General features: G+C 40.9%; 1 protein-coding gene and 3 non-coding genes across 4 annotated transcripts in view; all 4 read left to right on the top strand.

The window, feature by feature from the left end:
- Nucleotides 1-12,313, top strand: part of Orc1 (origin recognition complex subunit 1) — a 141,320-nt gene that overhangs the window by 87,670 nt on the left and 41,337 nt on the right. The window lies entirely within an intron of this gene.
- Nucleotides 5,367-5,572, top strand: LOC137628000 (small nucleolar RNA U3). The gene has a single exon (XR_011041306.1). It is a non-coding gene; the product is annotated as a small nucleolar RNA U3 (small nucleolar RNA).
- On the top strand, nt 6,888-7,050 carry LOC137627934 (U1 spliceosomal RNA). Its single transcript, XR_011041249.1, has one exon. It is a non-coding gene; the product is annotated as a U1 spliceosomal RNA (small nuclear RNA).
- On the top strand, nt 10,295-10,500 carry LOC137627999 (small nucleolar RNA U3). Its single transcript, XR_011041305.1, has one exon. It is a non-coding gene; the product is annotated as a small nucleolar RNA U3 (small nucleolar RNA).

The following is a 12,313-nucleotide window of genomic DNA, read 5'->3' as shown; positions in this document are numbered from 1 at the left end:
TTAAATACATATATATATATATATATATATATATATATATATATATATATATATATATATATATATACTGTATATATATATATATATATATATATATATATATATATATATATATATATATATCATCACCATCTCCTACGCCTATTGACGCAAGGGGCCTCAGTTAGATTTCGCCAGTTGTCTCTATCTTGAGACTTTAAATCAATTCTTCTCCATTCATCAACCCCTATTTCCCGCTTCATAGTCATCAACCATGTAGGCCTGGGTGTTCCAACTCTTCTAGTGCCTTATGGAGCCCAGTTGAAAGTTTAGTGAACTAATCTTTCTTGGGGAATGCGAAGAGCATACCCAAACCATCTCCATCTATCCCCCACCATGATCTCATCCACATATTGCACTAGAGTAATCTCTTATAGTTTCATTTCTAATCCTTTCCTGCCATTTACTCCCAATATCATGTTGATGACCTAACCCATAGAAATATTGTGAAATTTGTTCTAATTGCCTGTACTACAAGGTAGGAATTTATATCCAGGTCTGTTTTCCAATAATCGTAATTTCCAAAATTCAACTTATCTGGGGTCCTCAAAACACTAACTGTAAAACGTCACTCCATTTCTTTTATAAATGCAATACTTTTGTATTATTCTCATTTTGATTACAAAAATGTTAATATTAAGATGGAAACACAAACTTCAAGTCTTCATTTTCATATTGGTGACTATAATACATATTTTGTGCCCATCACGTGTCGGCTGTTGTGATTTCTACAGACACAAACACACATATAAGTATGCTGTATATATGTGTGTATATATTTTACTACAATGTTGGTTTATTAATAAAACTAATAGGACCAGAACCAGAATCACTAAAATGCTGGAAAATTACATGAAGATCAGTACAGTTCTATAACAAAATCACACACCACACATACTTATGAAGAGAAATTGTTAACTAAACACATGAATATTATCAATCGCTTGATCAAGCTCAAGAGCACACATACGCAGATTGCCGAGAACTTTCGCTCTGGATGGGGGTTCTTAGACCTGTGGTCATACCCTTCAAGTGTAGTTTTGGCCATCATAGCCGGCTAGCAAGAATTGTACAAGGAATGCACTCTTGTGCAGTTGCTTAGCCAAAATAGTGTGACTGCAGAGATGTCCTTTCTTTTCTTATAAAGAAGATGTGAGAAGGCAGGCATGTGGCACTCCAAAAACCAGACTCCTCATGGAACCAAGACGAAGTGTTTTAGTGATAGAAAAAGTGTTATAATAGCGAGTCCCAGTGAGTAGAAGAGACTGGGTTAGGAGTTAGAAGAATTATGAGTAGAAGAGAAAGGAGCAGTTATAAAAGTAGAAACTTATCGCTACTCTAGGGGAGGTTAGACTTTTGGGGAAAGGAGGATTTGACTAAGTTATTCAAGGTATTTGGGCATTTTGAAAAGGGATAGGGGTCTATAAAAAGTGTGATGGGTTGTGTGGATAAGGTTTTCTAGGGAAAAGGACTCTGTTTGTTGAGTTGGGGATAGAGTAGATTGGGAAGGGGAAGAATTAGTGGAAGGTGTAGGTGCTAGAAGGAAAGGGATTATAGGATCAAATGCAGTGGAAGGTTGGCCAGGTGCTCTCTGGTGTTTGTTTGGCTGCTGCAGCTGTGGCGGTGCTTTAGGTGGGCTTGGCTGCGAGGTGTCTTTCAAGGCTACAATCCTTCTCAGACACTCTGAGCATCTTCTGTTCTTCCAAGCATGATAAGAGAGGGCACAATTTGGATATCTCGGAAGGGTTTCTATACCTTCCTTGTGGACGTTCCACCTGGGTTGGATGATGTTGGCTGCAGTCACGACAAATGTTGTGGCCTCTGCAATATGTTCAATAATGTCCATAACGCTGCCAGAGATACCCCCAAAGAGGCTCTGGTGTAAAGTCCTGGATGGGAAATGTTCCCCATATTCCAAGGTCAATGGAGGTTGGTTGGTTTGTTGGTCTAGATTGCCTGGGCATTAAGCCTGAACTGGGGCTCTTAGACTCGTAGTCATAGCCCCAAACAGGTGCCGTTCCGCAATTTCAAGTTCTCGTCTCTCGAGAGACTTATTCTTTCTAATCAGTAGCTCTTTGCAGAGCTGTTCCACTCAATAACTGGCAATCAGTTTGCTCAAACAGCAAGCTCCAACACAATAAGCTCACCTGCCCGGACTTACAGTCGCTCAGCTCCTTGAGCATAACTGCAAGTAAGGAGGTGCGGCTTCTCAGCACCAAGAGCATAACTGCCAGGGAGACCAGGAAACCAGGTCCATACTGGAACCAAAGTGAAAGTTTTTAGTAGTAGGTAAAAGTAGCGACAGTAGCAAGTACCAATGAGTAGAAGAGACTGGGAGAGGAGGGAAGAAACTTTAGTAGTAGAGAAAAGGAGCAGTTTAAAGCATAGTTGTTTATCCCTGCTCAGTGGGGGGAGTTGCTAGGGCAGAGAGGATGGATTGAATTGTATTGGAGGGAGTTTTGGCAAGGGTACAGACTTTTAGTACTAGCTGCAGTATCAATTGGATCAGCATATCAACTGGCAAGGACTCTGCTTGGGAAATGATGGAGGAGATTTAAGGGAAGGGTGAGGGGTCTGACTGGAGGTGGGAGCAGGGTCGTTGACTGGAATAGGAGCAGTGATGGGAGTTTGGCCAGTGGTTGTGGTAGGAGCAACTAGATCAGGGACCACAGGAGGACGAGGAGGAGGTCTGGAACGTGGGGCCCATTGGGGCTTTGGCAGTTGCTGCGGTGCTGTTGTTGGAGAGATAGGTGAGTCGGTCTGTTGAGCTGGTAGTCTTTTCAGGAACTCTGGACACCTCCTGTTCCAGGCATTATGGGGTCCAGCACAGTTGGGGCACTTGGCATGGGTCTCTAACCCTCCTTGATACACATCTATGCAGGTTTGAGTTGGGTGATGTCCAAAACGTTGACAGTTGAAGCAACGCAATGGGTCGCTTTTGAATTCCTTTATAGGGAACTCTCCTCACAGTCCAAGGTCCAGTGATTTGGGAATTGGGCCAAAGAAGATAACAGTCACTTCCTTGGTGGGTTGTTTTCGGTGGTCCAGTTTCCTTTCAGCTTTGGAGACATTGCTGCAGTTGGTGATGAAGTACAGTGGCATTTTTGTTTGGTAGTGGTAGACTACTGCCTTCCATAATTTCTTTTCTGGGTCTAGAAAGACCAGGAAGGATTCCCGCTGAAGAAGGCTGGCACTGTTCTGGTCCTTTGGGGAGATTATTAAGTCTCCCTTGAAGTTGGTTCTGGCTGTTAACTTGATATCAGGGTTAGCAGTTGCTATGGCAGCTAGTGCTGCATATGAGGGTGCTCCCTCTACAGCTGCCAATTTGAACTTTGGGAGCTGCTTTGGGTCAGTGACTGCTGGCAGAGGATCTGCGGCCGGCTGAACAGCAGCACAGTGGTTTTTGAGAGTTTGCAGGAATTCCTGTAGCTGCTGAGACAAGCATTGGGTGCAGTTGCAATCATCCAAGTGCGATGCTGCCTGCACAGCTATTGAAGAATTTCTATTTCTAGAGGAATCAAGGTCCATGGCTGATGTGTTAGCCATGGGTTATGGAGTTGAGGTCAGTGGAGCGGCAGCAGGTGCAGAAATGTGGGTAGAATTGATTGTAGGTGTTACCTCTGGAGGTTGGCTGGTAAGCCAGATCTCATTGATACACAGTGGACAATCACAGCCATTTTGGTGAGCTTCAGTTTGACGGGGTTGTAGCTTGCAATAGTTGACCAGATCTCTTTTAACCTGGCACATACCTTAAGGATTCTCATGTAAGGTCCTTCAGGTTTATGAGGTGGGATGCCCTGATTTCTTGGTCGGTCCCTTCTTTCCTTAAAAAAGGGGATGCATGCTATAGTGAGTGAGTGGCAGTCAGAGCATCTGCATTCCTTGGGGTGTTGGGCCAATAGTGGGTTTGTCAAAACCCACATGGCTGATAAGTTCTTCTCTGTAATTGCAGTAGAGCGAGCATCTTCTGCACTTGCAGTTTGCAGTGGATTCAGAGTATAGGTTCCTGCAGTGGGCAAACCCTTCTGGGCACAGTTGTTTTGCAAAGTCTTTGAGCTGTGGATTATACAAAGACATTGTATTCCTGAAAACCTGGTCGAAGACCAGAGGATTCTGGAATTACAGCGAAAAATTTTGGCAGATTTTTGTTCAGTGATCGCCGAAAAATATGGCCAGCAGGCTGGCAGGGAACCTGTGGTATCCCCTGATCTGCGAGAACGGTGTCTTCTGTTCGGGAGTAGCTAGATCCTGAGCGGGAAAAGTAATCCTCCCAGTCTGGGAGCTGAGCTGAGACTTATGGAGGTTGATACTGGACTGATGAAGGTTGTGATGAAATTATTGGATTGAGCTTCAAGCTTGATTTTACAGCATTCCGCACAGGCAGTGTTGTTGAGTGGAGACAAAGGTGTGGGCATGGTGGCTGGATAGCTGGCAAGGACTGTTTTTTCTGCTTCTTGTCAGGATTAAGGAACACCAGGAAGGATTCTGTCAACAGAAGGATGACACTGTTTTGATCCTTAGGGGAGATGATTAGCTCTTCCTTGCAGTTTGTTCGAACTGTGTTGTGAAAGATGGGCTTAGCAGCTGCCAGGGCAGCAGCTGCAGCATAAGAGGTGGTGTTCTTTGGAGGTAAAAGCTTGAAAAGGTTCCCAAAATACTTTAATTTTCAAGAGTAGTTGAGTTGTCAAGATACCAGATATACCCAAGCTCATTCTTCCTCCAGAAAAAAATGTCAGACCAGCATAGAGATATTGTACAAGAAACGAAGATTTCACTAAAGTATTAAGTAATAGAATATTATTTATTTCTGCACATGAATTGAGTTTAAATCTTACTACAGCCAAGATCATGTTTGTTCCATATTATGATGAAACAAAGGCCCCCCCCCCAAAAAAAAAAAAAAAACTTGAACATACCCAAGTCTTTTTCATTATTTGGAATTGAAAAATTGTATCATTTGGTTAGTATGGTTATATCGACTTCCAGTGACTATATTAACTGAATCTTTGACCTAATATGCTCATGCCATATTGGTTTGTTAAATATAAGTGTAATGGATATATTCATCAGGCTTTTTTTTGTGTAAAATTGAAATAAATTTTCTGTGTAATTTTTCTAAGCTGCTACTGTAGTTTATTTTAATTTATCTACAATTCATCTTTAAATATTTCCAATTAAGAATATATGGAAATTATTTAGTCAACAATAAATAGTTCTTAAATCTTTATAAACAATTACAAAATTATAGAAATTAACATAAATATCACCAGCCTTGAGGAGAGTCAGCATCCAGTGTGACCAGTAGTGGAAGTTTGGATGCTGAAGGTATGATCATACTACATAGGATCAATTCTATAGTGTGATTGACGAGTTTAAGTCCAAAACTCGGAACGAGTTCAACCACGATGACGAGGTTGAGTGTCGTCCTCTGAGCGGGAAGCGGCTCTGGAGTATTAACTTACTGCAGAGCATTGAAGACCGTTCCCTCATGGGCTCGCCCTTGAGTGGAGGAGGACGTCACAGGCTGAGTGGTTGACTCCAATCCACTATTGGGTCTTACGACTTTCTTTTAACATTCCCTTTATGGGATAAAAATCTCACCAATCAATTTCCTCTATTGAGAAATTAATTAAGCCTTGATGAGTCCAGACTTGCTCTCTTAACGTATAAGTTTGGCCAAGCTGTTCCTATCATTATACCTTCCAATTATCACTATTTTTCATTCACATATCTAATATTCTTCAGCACATATTAAACTCCTTTAGTGGGTATTTTGCAGAATGGGTAACCTTTACTCTTTCGTCAAGATTCTTCGTAATTTTATGTATAAAAATATTTTCATCTGGTTCTAAAATCTCTAACCTGATTGATTTATAGTTACTTTGAAATACTCTACGAAAAAACTTCCAACTGTCAGTAAGACTTTGTGTATTCATTCGAGCTATATTCCCTTCGATGACTCTGTCTCTTCCATAGTTCTTACAGCTAGTGCTAGATAGCTCGTCAAATGCTAATGGTTAATCTGTGAGTATATTAAAGTGAACTAATAGGATTTCTGATAAGCCTACCTCATGCCAGAGGCATTGTCTTGGATTCAATCAGCAACCAGTCAATAAAAGGATTAGGTTGTTTATGTGTGATTTGGTCTTTTCCGAACCTCCACAAATACACTGATAGCCCAGAGCTTTTGCTCCAGACAGGGCTCTTAGATCCATGGTCATATCTTGTAAGTGTGATACTGGAAACAAGAGGTATACACAGAGTGTGCTCTTGTGTAGTTGCTCAGCCGAAGAGCGTTACTGCAAAGATGGCAAGTTTTTTTTATATCGAAAGGATGCGGCAAGGCAGGCGCAGTTTCTCGACTCAAAGAGGGTGTCAATATCTGCAGTAAAGCAAGCTGCCAGACCTCAAAAACGAGGGTCATCATGGAACCTAAGGGAAGAGTTTAAAGGGTAGAGAGAATTTTATAGCATCGAGTCCCCGTCAGTAAAAGAAACTGGAATAAGAGTTGGATGAATTATGGTAGAAGGATTCTAACAGTTGAAACTCCATAGAGCTAAGGGCAAAAACGTACCTAGTGAATACAGTAATATATTAGAGAATAGGAGCAAGCCTTAAGCATTCAAATATGAATGATATTTGAAAAATTATTTAATTAAATAGTAAAATTAGTTTCTCCATATAACCTAAATTTAAATTGTGTTTCTAAATATTTATTTAAATTTACAATGTTATGAAATAGTTGCAGAATGCAATGATATAAATGAATTTGTTGCATAAACAATTGAGTTGTAGGTTACATCTACTCAGCAGATGTTAGCTAGGGTTTACTTGTGCGTTTGAGACGCATACTTACCTGGCACAGGGGACACCATGATCACGAAGGTGGTTCCCCCAAGGCGAGGCTCACCATTGCACTCCGGTGGTGCTGACCCTTGCGATTGACCCAAATGTGGTCAACTCGGGTGCGAAATTTTTGGTAGCGGGGGACTGCGTTCGCGCTATCCCCCAACAAAAACTGAAGTCGATTGCAAACCTCTTGAAATACTTTGACATTAGTGTAGCTGTATACCCCTCAGTACTTAGGCTACTCTGTACTCACTGTAAATTCCACAAGGCCACAACATGCCCTGGGTTGCTGTTAATTTTGACTAAGTGATTGATAATGTTCATGTGTCTAGTTAACACCTCTCCAAAAGTATATGTGATGTATAACCTTGTAGGACGGTATTCGTCTGCTCCATTTGCAACTGTATGGAATTATCTAGCATTTTAGTGTATCTGTTTTTATGTTTTATTGATAAGGCAAAGTTGTACTCTTATGTACGTAAACCTTGAATTTTTGTTTATATTAATGTTAATAGTTATTTTAAAATACGCCTACTTACTTTGAAGAGTTTTCCTGGTCTCTCCACACAGATAGATAAAACTGGACATACTGTAGGACCAGTCTCAGCTCAGATCCAGAGGAGAAAGAACCAACTAGCTCAGCTCACACCGAAATTTACAGATCTCTCAAACCATCTTGGCAGGTTGAAATTTCCAGCACAGCTGAGATTCACAGCTCAGCTCCCATCCTTCTTGGCTAGCTGAAATTTTCAGTTTAACTTCTGGTGTTCCCATCTGAAACCTCGTCCAGGTACTGAAAGAAGCCTTTGTCACAATGTCCAGCTCTCCTCCATCATCCAAATTTGGAACCAAGGGTACTGAGAAGAAACTTAAAAAGGCTCTTCCAAAATTCAAGCTCCTACCAACCGAGAACACCCTCTCCCACTCTGCAATTGCTGACCTTATATCCTCCAATCCGAAAATGCACGTCACAGTCAAACCAAACTGCAAGGGCGAACTTATCATCACCCCCAAGGATCAAGACAGCGCCAGCATCCTGCAGAAGGAATCCTCCCTGACTCTCCTTGATCCAACCAAGAAGCAAAGAAAGGCAATCATTTCCAACTATCCGGCCACCATGCCTCTATCTTTCATCACTGCCCTTGGAAACATCTCTAGTGTGGAACGTTGCAAGAACAGACTTGGAGCTCCTACAAACAAAATCATCGCCACCTTCATCGGCCCCATCCCACCTTCCATTGACTTTGGAATATGGGGAACTTTCCCCATTCAAGTCTACACTCCCGAACCACTTCGGTGCAACTGTTGCCAGCGTTTTGGGCACCACCAAGCCAACTGCAGAGGCCCCAACATCTGTGGTATATGCAGCCAAAAACATCCAACTCAAGTTTGTATGGAAGCTTACAAGGAAGGCAAGTTGACTCTTACTAAATGTCCCAACTGAGCCCTCTCCCATCATGCCTGACCAAGATGTGTCCAGAGCGTCTGGAAAGGATGACTGCCATGAAGAGCATCCCACCGTCGAACCCAAGTCAACTACTGTCACAGCTCCAATAGCCATCCAAACCATAGAGAATACCCCGTCAGAGATAACACCACTAACCCTCCTCTGCTCTTGATCCTGTCATCCCTACCCCATCTTCCCCTAATCCTTCCCCTTCCCAATCCACCATACCCTTTCTCAATAAATAGAAACACTGTCCCTTGAAGACCTCATCCCTGTAGCCCCTCACCTTTTGTCCATACGCTTATCCCTATTCAAAGTCCCCCCAATCCCTTGCATCACTCTGCCAAATCTTCCTTTCCCCCAAAACCAACTCCCCTTTTACCATCCTGAAGAGCAGTGGTGATTTCTTACGATTTTAATGTTTCTTTTTCAATGTTACAAAATTGTTAGGAGCACTATTCGGACATAGGTTAATTTTTTTAGCAATTCCAAGACATTTTAGCAATATAAAACAATCTTAATTTGTTGTGGTATATTTGTCTATCAAAGACGAACATTACAAATGTACTTGAAGTTTAAATAACAATATTACCAAAATAGTTTAAGTTTCTGAAATGGTAATGAATAAATATAACCAACTTGTTTTTTAAGAAATGCGTCATCTTTGAACTTAAATGTAGGATGTAGAAGATTCTAGTTTTATTAGTGAATGAAGTTGGCCATATACCATCTCCAAACCTTGCTCTTGTTCAAGCTTAATATGTTATTGAGGACTCAAAAATGCTATATTTTTTCCCTGGAAGATCGCACATTCGTTCGTTCAGATTGCCCGGAATATACATCCGAATGGGCTCTTGACAAAATGCTATGTTCCCCAAGGTTCACACAGAGTGTGTTCTCAGTTTTGCAGCTGCTCAGCACCAAGAGTGTAGCTGCGGATGTCAATCTTTTCACTGTATGTCCGGTCTGAGTGTCTGTTGTTGCGTTTCCTCTTGGGCAGACTGATTCTCCAGTGTTTTTTTTTTTTTTTTTTTTTTAAAGACAGCTCTGGGCGGAGCTAACTCTGGAAAAAAAAAGTTTCTTGTGAGCCGAGAACTTGCAAGACTGACCGCAAGGTCAAGTCTGCACCCCTTTGGGGGCCAAATGACCTTGAGTCAATAGAGCCCAGACATATGAGCGGTTAATCTGAACGCACGCACGCATTTCTTTTAGAAGGTAATCTTTTCTGGACTGTAAGCTTTTCCTTAGAGCACAAACAAGTCAAACCAAGCCCAGGACTCAGAAGGGAAGTACAGTTGCTCAGCTTCTGCCCAAAGGAGCTTCTCACATAATACAATACAGGGTCAGATTGGTCAAGTTGCCCCAATTGCCCCTAAAGAAGGCCCAAAGTTCCTATTGAAAAGCATTATAGCCCCAGGCAAGTCAGAATTAGTTCAATGAGCTTCTGTTATATGATTCCATGGCTGCTGTCTATTTAATCGTTTTATAATTGACTTTTTGTACATAAGGTGATATATATGGAGAGATTTCTAAAGTTTCTGTGACATAGTAAGACTGAATATTTCAGTTGTAAAGGAAAAGTTAATATTCAGATGGCATTATTCACATTTTAATGTGCACTTTATCATACTCAGCAAAAGAATTGTAAACATTATTAGATATTTTGTGAAATGTTCTTTGCTAGTGTTGTGATTACGAAATAAGCCTGTTTGTTCCTCCCTCGAAAACTTTACAGTTGGCAAAGGGATTTTGTTTTACATATATGCATAGGATTAGGAACTGATTAGGTATTACTTTTTATAGATAATGTAGAATTACTTAATCCACTAGGAATTATAATGCCAAACTGCGCAGATTATATTGAAGTATAAGAAATAAGTGAATTTACATAATCATGTTCCTTTGTAGTTCAAGTCAGCAACCGGTGTGACCAGTAGTGGAATTTGGGATGCTGAAGGTATGATCATACTACATAGGATCAATTCTATAGTGTGATTGACGAGTTTAAGTCCAAAACTCGGAACGAGTTCAACCACGATGACGAGGTTGAGTGTCGTCCTCTGAGCGGGAAGCGGCTCTGGAGTATTAACTTACTGCAGAGCATTGAAGACCGTTCCCTCATGGGCTCGCCCTTGAGTGGAGGAGGACGTCACAGGCTGAGTGGTTGACTCTCAATCCACTATTGGGTCTTATGACTTTCTTTCAACATTCCCTTCAGGGAATAAAAATCTTTCATTCTTAAAAGTTATGTCTTCATATCAAGTCATTATATTGTAGTACCTTTTAAATTTCTCTTAATGTTATGCAGATGATGATCATAATTAGATACCAGAGTTTTCAGATGTATATTTTACATGTTTATATTATAAATGCATAATGATAAAGGTTGAAACATGTAAGTAGATAAAATCTCATGTTTATCAAACATAAAAAACTTACAGGACAAGTAGCTATATGCAGACTTGGAGTTGGAGCAAGGTACCAGCTCCTTTTTTATCATGTAAACCCTCGCTAATAGACACATGTCTAGATTATCATATAACTCTGCAAGTCACTTTTTACCATTCTCACTACTGGGCCAGGCCATCACCAGAACCTAATCCATGTTCTTTGTCACTTATGCTGACATTTTAATACTTTTTATTGCCTCAGTCTCGCCATTTCAATCTTTCTCACTCCACATGAAAAACTTTGACTCCTGCAGCTACGCTCCTGGTGTGGAGCGGCTGCTTGTATTAAAAGCACACTCTGTATGCGCTCTTAGTGGCTAGTGCCTTGGGCCAAGAGCCTCTGCTCGGCTGTAAATGCCGGGCAGTCTGAACCAACCAATCATCCGAACCATCCTTGATTAAAACATTCACACTCAAGATCAACACCTTGATTCCATAATGGAGACTTGGCTCAACAATCCATTTCTGTTTTCTATTTTTGGCTTATAATACCACTCATCCAAAAAGCTCATTAATGTCCATTGTTCTATCTTCCTAGTAGCTTTATTCCATCATAACCTTGTGCATTACTGGTTTTGTTTAAACTTTTTTTAAACTCCCACATGTTACTGCAATTTTTTCTTACTATCAATATGAATCCAAAATATTTTTTCATGACCTCAAACTTGCATTGTATCTTCTTCTCATACATGCTCAAGTTTGTAAGCATAAACTATAAAGCAAAAATTTATTTCAATAGATTGTGGAATTATTACTTGTTTATTGATAATCCACTAATTTATTACATCTTGATACAGGCAAGAGTCACTTTGGACCAACAGAAAACATCTCGGTCACCTTTGAATCAGAGTTAGTTCCAAGTCAATATTCAAGTCTACATGAGATTCAATAATTAAGGACGTACTGGTACGTTTCACAAAACTCATCCCTTTACCCCCATGGAAGTACCGGTACGTTTTGGCAAAAAACTGCTACTTAAATTTTTTTTAGCATATTTTTGATATTTTTTTTTTGAGAAACTTCAGGCATTTTCCAAGAGAATGAGACCAACCTCACCTCTCTATCACAGTCTCGGCCCAGCTCTCGCGCCGACAAGATCTCTCCAGCTTACTGAAGTTTAGCAGCACCGGACTTGGCAACACCTGGATGGGTGGACTTATATCCACTTAGTCACTAGGACCTCTCAACTTTGGTTGAAGAGGCCACATATAAGAAAAGAATCCGGTTATTTTCTTTGGCTTTTTGCCAATAAAATAACCGTTTTTGACCACAGTGACTGGCTCAATTTTCATCCAGTATGGCTGATGACGGTCATGACAGTCTCCGTACCTATAGAAGGAGCTTATACCCATCCTGGATTAATCCCTGCAAGAATGGGGCTCAGCAGTGCAAGTGCAATCGCTGCCTGAGGTACCAGAACTACAGGCAGCAGCTAATAGACCACATAGGGTTCAAAGTCAGGGACCCAACGGTGCTCTCCCACAGGAAGACATGCAGTTGTTTTCAATGTTATAGCCTGGTACTCGAG

The sequence above is a fragment of the Palaemon carinicauda genome, chromosome 35 (assembly GCF_036898095.1).
Source record: "Palaemon carinicauda isolate YSFRI2023 chromosome 35, ASM3689809v2, whole genome shotgun sequence".
Taxonomy (NCBI): Eukaryota; Metazoa; Arthropoda; class Malacostraca; order Decapoda; family Palaemonidae; genus Palaemon; species Palaemon carinicauda.
The sequence above is the reverse complement of the archived record's forward strand: the minus strand, read 5'-3'. Positions and strand labels throughout refer to the sequence as shown.